General features: G+C 56.9%; 1 long non-coding RNA gene across 2 annotated transcripts; it reads left to right on the forward strand.

Annotated features, from left to right (window-relative positions):
* The first annotated feature begins 1,270 nt into the window (after nucleotides 1-1,270).
* On the forward strand, nucleotides 1,271-5,158 carry LOC132684744 (uncharacterized). Of its 2 annotated transcripts, XR_014135407.1 has the most exons (4): nucleotides 1,271-1,489; nucleotides 1,986-2,087; nucleotides 3,915-4,271; nucleotides 4,938-5,158. It is a non-coding gene; the product is annotated as an uncharacterized LOC132684744 (long non-coding RNA). The 2 variants fall into 2 exon arrangements; XR_009612770.3 differs by lacking the exon at nucleotides 4,938-5,158 and having other exon boundaries at nucleotides 3,915-4,421.
* Nucleotides 5,159-5,471: the final 313 nt, after the last annotated feature.

The following is a 5,471-nucleotide window of genomic DNA, read 5'->3' on the forward strand; positions in this document are numbered from 1 at the left end:
TTATTGTCCCTGGGCCGCACATGGTGCCCCACCCTACCCCACTCCCACCTAGCCGGCCCCACAGGCTCAGGGAGACCCTTGGTTGAAGGGAAAAGCTGGGGTTTTTGGTTCAGACAAAAATAGACCTGGGCTCCAATCCCTGCCATGTGTCCTGTACCCGTCCTTACCTCTCTGAACCTGTTCCTTGCCTGCAAAATGGAGCCCCAGGCACCATTTGGTTTAGCTGTGAGGCTCCTGTGTGTGTAAAGTGCCCTAAACACTCCAGCCCTGACGTGGCCCCATTACCAAATCTCTGTGCCCCCAGAAGCAGACACTCATCAAAGCCCACGAATGTGGAAGAGGCAGGGTCCCTGGTGCAGACCTGAGCCCCATCCTGGATGCATCCTTCCCACAGCCGTCAACAGAGAAAAACGTATTAACCTGTGTGTGATGAGGATCCTTTCTTACTTGCTAACTTTGATGCATCTTTCCAATATACTAACACCCCTAATGAAGATGTGTACAAGATTAACACATGCAATTAGAAAGAGAGCCTTTTTGTCTCATTCGATACAGAATCAGCTTTTTATTGCACAATTTATAATATCTTCACATTTTCGAAGTCAAGGAAAACACAAAAGTGGAGCTCAGCATGCCAGAGTGTATCACGTGTAATTATCTTTGGAGGAAAATGAGAACACACGTAGGAGATAAATCTGATTGCCTGTTGAATAGTGAAAATCCACAAGAAACAGAAAAGTGTCCGTAAGTTTGTGTTCACAACAAGCACCCTTTCAAATTGGCTTCATAAACCCTTTGTGACCTTCAAGAATGTGGTGGCGTCTCCTGGCCAGCATTTTTGACATGAAATAACAGCATTTAAGGAAAATCTGTAATATCAGACTCTCAATGGGTTTTCATAGCCTTGGCTGCCAAGGTCAGAAAGACAGGCAGCCAGAAGCACTACACTCAGCCACATTCATCTGGGGGTGGGGTAGGGGCAGCACCCCTGTGCATGCCTACCTGGGAGCTAGCAGGCACAGGACACCTGCCCGGAGCCCAGGGCTGCCCAGGAGGCCGTGCCCATGACCACCTAGCTTCAAAGGAAGGATGCCTCCTGCAACGCACATTTTCCACTTTGGCCAGAGGTGTAGAGGGCACTGTCTCCCTGAACATGAAGGAGGCGGTCATCCAGAAAATCACCTGAACCATGGGCTGAACCAACAACGCTGGGCTTTCTGGCCCCTGCAGTTGGACAGAGGTCCTTTACCAGCCACCATCTCTTAGCTCCGCAAACTAAAAGCATCTGCCCAAGCACGGGTCTCCACTGGGCCTTGTGGGGAGCACAAGGCTGAGCACCCACCAGCCAACTCAAGAATCACAGTGGGCATTCAGTGACTCTCTACCCCTCAGGGCACCAGGCTGAGACACAGGACCACACATGGAAGAGCCACTGCGTTATCAGCCTGACACCTACAAACCCCTCAGCCACTTAACAAGGAGGGGGGAGGTAGAGTGGGAAGGGAAGGGGTGAGGGGATATGGAAGGAGTGTGGGGAGGGGAGGAGAGAAGGAGGAGGGAAGCAAGTAGGAGAGAGGGGGAGGAGGAAGGGGAGGGAGAGGGAGGAGGGAGAGGAAGTGGGAGGACAGCAGGGGGGAGGAGGTGGAAAGAGGGGGAAGGAGGGGGAGGAAGGAGAGGGAGGAGGGAGTAGGAAGGAGAGAGAGGGAGAAGAAGGAAGAAAGAGGGGGAGGAAGGAGATGGGGGGGTGGGGGGGAGACAGGGGAAGGAAGCAGAGGGAGGAGGGTGGGTAGGAGGGAGGGAGAGGAGGGAGAGAAAGGGGGAGGAAGGAGAGAGCAGGGAGGAGGCGGAAGGGCAGGCAGGGCTTTTCAGGGCAGATACATCATAGTGGAGCTTACAGGAGAGAAACGAAATTGGCGAGCTATTTCTGTGCAATTCATATAATAAGAGCATTAAAAATAACCACTGGGAATTATTTTGACTTTCAGGAAGTTGTCTTAAAAGGCTATTTCTTCCTCTCGGGAGGGTAAGATCCATTAAAATCCCAGGAAGACAGGAAAGAATGGTCTCTCCCTTCTCAAGGGAAAGAGGTGAGAGGCTGGGAGAAACCAGGAGGTCGGGGTTTTCTCTGGATCATTAATGGCCGGCCCGCCACCAACAAAGTGGGATCATTTGTTAGTTACAGAAGGAAAATGGGCTTTGGGGACTGGGGGACACTGAAGGCCTGGTGGCGAGCGGCTCACCAACAGGGCACACTCAGCACCACTGAACTGCACACTTTAAATAGTGAAGATGGTAAATTCCATGCTGTGTTTCTTTTTCCATGACAATGTCAGTAAATAGGCTTCGGAAAGCTTTGGGAGCCGGTGGTGGTGCAGCCGAACCTCCCCGCTGCCTCGCTGTCTGCCCTCCCCTCCTCAGACCGGCACCCCCTCCCTGGCAGGGGACCTCTCCTCCTGGCTCACTCCTTCCATATCCCCTCACCCCTTCCCTCCCCTCCACCATCTTCTCCCCGGTGGTGGCGACCCCAGGGACTCCACATGCCCTTCGGCCAGACAGAGTCAGCGTTGCTAGGCAGGCATCAGGCCAACTCCCCAGCTCAGCAGGAAGGCTCTGGAAGCCTGTCCTGGGCGCCCAGCCCTTTGTCAGGCAGACCTGGGTCCCCCTCCCTCTGGCTCCTCTGGACCTGCATGTGCTGAGGCTGCACGGGGCCATTATCCCCCACCCTGTCCTTCCTCCAGGACACCTGGCCTCCCTCCCTCACGAGTTCGAGTGGGAAAAGTGTCTCAGGTCCCACAATCTGGCCAAGGCCGTGCCCTGTCCTGGGCAGCTCCCCAGCCTCCCGACTCCCCCGGTTGTGGACAGCGAACACTCCCCGCTGTCCGCCCTCCTCTGACACCTCCACGGTGATGTCCTCCTCCAGCCCCTCACTGCTGCGACCGTGGCCTCCCTCTGTGACAGCTCGTCCCCTGTAGTGTGGGGTCCCCTCCCGCCCCTACGGGGGAGGCCACCGTGGAGCTCCTCGGGGGTGCTGGAGCCCCGCTCAGGCATGTCCTCGTGCCTCCAGGCTCTCCCCATGGACACCACCTCCGGGTGGCCTTCCAGCAACCCTGAGGATGTGTCACAAATTCCCTTTCCTACCCTGATGTGCTACCGCGGAGGCTCAGCCCCACCCCAGCGCATCCTGGAGCCCGAGGCAAGGGCCTTTTTAGGCGTGAGCCCTCCGCAGGCCCAACTTGGGGAGAGGCTGTGACCTGTGTCCAAGAGGGGGGCCTGAGGCCTGGGACAGGAGTCTGTACTGTTTTCAGGCAAGGGGAGCCCCAGCCGGCAGTGGGAGGACGTGGCCCCTTCCGCCACAGAATCAGAGCCTCCCAGACCTTCCGGGACCCCCTCCCGAACCTCAGGTCCTTATCTTCCCCTCCCAAGGCTGAGCTCTGCCTGGCTGAAGCTTCCTGTGCCCCCGCTGTGGGGCTGGGGGCTCTAGCTGCTGCCAAGGGTGCTCTCTCTGGAACGTCCGCTGTTCCCACCTGTCTGTGCCCCCCACCCCAACGCCGCCACCACCAGAGGTGGGTCCTCACTGCCAGCTCCCAAATCTCACCTCAGTGTCTGCCTCCAGAGGCCACCCCTGGGGGAGCCCACCCTTACTTGGAGACTAGTGTGCAGGAGGGTTATCAGGGACCCTCTGAGCACCTGCACCCCAGGGGAGGGGAGCAGCCGGGCGGACGGAGGGTGAGGCAGGCTGCCTTCGGTCTCCACAAAGGCCTCAGCCCACCCTCCATGCAGCTCTGCCACGGGGATGCCCTCCAGAGGGGCGCCGGGCCTTATGCTCCCCGCCGATACCCCAGGGAAGGGCATGACCTCAGGCATGCTGAGGGAAGCTCTCAGAGACGGCTGGCCTGACGGCAGCTCTCCCACAGCTGGGGGCATAAACCCACTCAAAGAGGAGCTGGCCCGTCATGGCATCTTCTAGGAAGGATGGCCCCAGGACGCATCACCCCAGGAGGAGACACTCCGGAGAACGGACAGAGGGCCTTGATAACCGTGCCGGGCGTGAACGGAGATGAGCCAGCAGAGACGGGACACGTGGCCACCTCCCAGTTACAGTGACCTCACCCCAGGACTTAGAGTAGAAAACTCATTCGATGCAACCACAACCACTGCTCAGCATCTGCGTTCAACTTCCAGGAAGGACGCTGACCGTGCCGCCCCCACTCACAGAGAGAGAAGCAATGGCAGAGGGTCACCCCCAAATTCATGGACAGCCAGCAACCAGGGTGTGTTTGCAACATGAGTCCCCACCTCCCAGAGCCCACGGCAACTCGCCTACTATCTGCGGCTGGTGACCCAGGTTTACTGAGGGCTCAAGGGGCCTTTGTTAACGCAAAGCTGACCAAGGCCAAAATAATAATAATCTTTTTACTTTTTATTTTTTTAAGTTTGAGCGTGAGTGTGAGTGGGGGAGGGGCAGAGAGGGAGGGAGAGAGAGAGGGTCCCAAGCAGGCTCTGTGCCGTCAGCGCAGAGCCTGACGCGGGGCTTGATCTCAGGTGAGATCACGACCTGAGCCGAAATCAGGAGTCGGACGCTTAACCCACTGTGCCCCCCAGGCGCCCGTTTTTCACTTTGAGAATTGTAGTGAAATACACAGAACATAAAAGCGACCACTTGGGGGCGCGCAGTTCAGTGGCATTAAATGCCTGTGCACCGTGGTGCAGCCGTCCCAGCCATCGTCTCCAGAACCTGCTCGTCTTCCCAACGGAAACTCTGCCCCTGCTAAACGCTAACTCTCCTCATCCCCTGGAAAGTGCATTCAACTAACTCCCTGTCTGTACTATTTGTGATCCTTCCTGCGACTGGAATCTCAGGGCACTTGTTCTGTGACGTCCTCCAGGGCTCACCCGTGCCTCAGCCCGTGTCAGCATTCCTTCCTTTTAATGTTCAGTAACAGTCCACTGCATGGAGACAAGGGATCTTTAAGGACAGCAGCCCCAGCCCCCGAGGCTGCCCCGCAGCCAGCAGCATGGATGAGAGAGGCTGCAGGTCACGGCCGTGGTGACCTTCAGGGAGGAGTCTCCTCCTCCTGTCTTGCGAGCCACCCTGTCCTCGAGGCCACTCTGCGAGCAGCTTTCAAACTAATAAAAGCAAATGGAGTTTTTGATTGCACCTAATGAAATTATGGGACTTCCAGTGTTCGCTTGAAGGAAACGTTAATTCTGAAATATGGAGCTCACGCCTGCGTCTCCTCCCAAAGGGAACAGTGTGGCTCAAGGGACGTGGCTCGGCGGGCACTAACGGGTGGGGCGGGGGAGCTGGCACAGGGCCCTCCCAGCTGGCCCTGCCTTTTTTTTTTTTTTTTTAAGTTTATTTGTATTTGAGAGAGAGAGAGAGACTGTGAGCAGAGGAGGGGCAGAGAAAGAGAGAGAGCGAGAGAGCGAGAGCGAGAGCGAGAGAGAGAGAGAATCCCAAGCAGGCTCTG

Source organism: Panthera onca, chromosome D2 (genome assembly GCF_046562875.1).
Source record: "Panthera onca isolate mPanOnc1 chromosome D2, mPanOnc1 haplotype 2, whole genome shotgun sequence".
NCBI classification, from domain to species: domain Eukaryota; kingdom Metazoa; phylum Chordata; class Mammalia; order Carnivora; family Felidae; genus Panthera; species Panthera onca.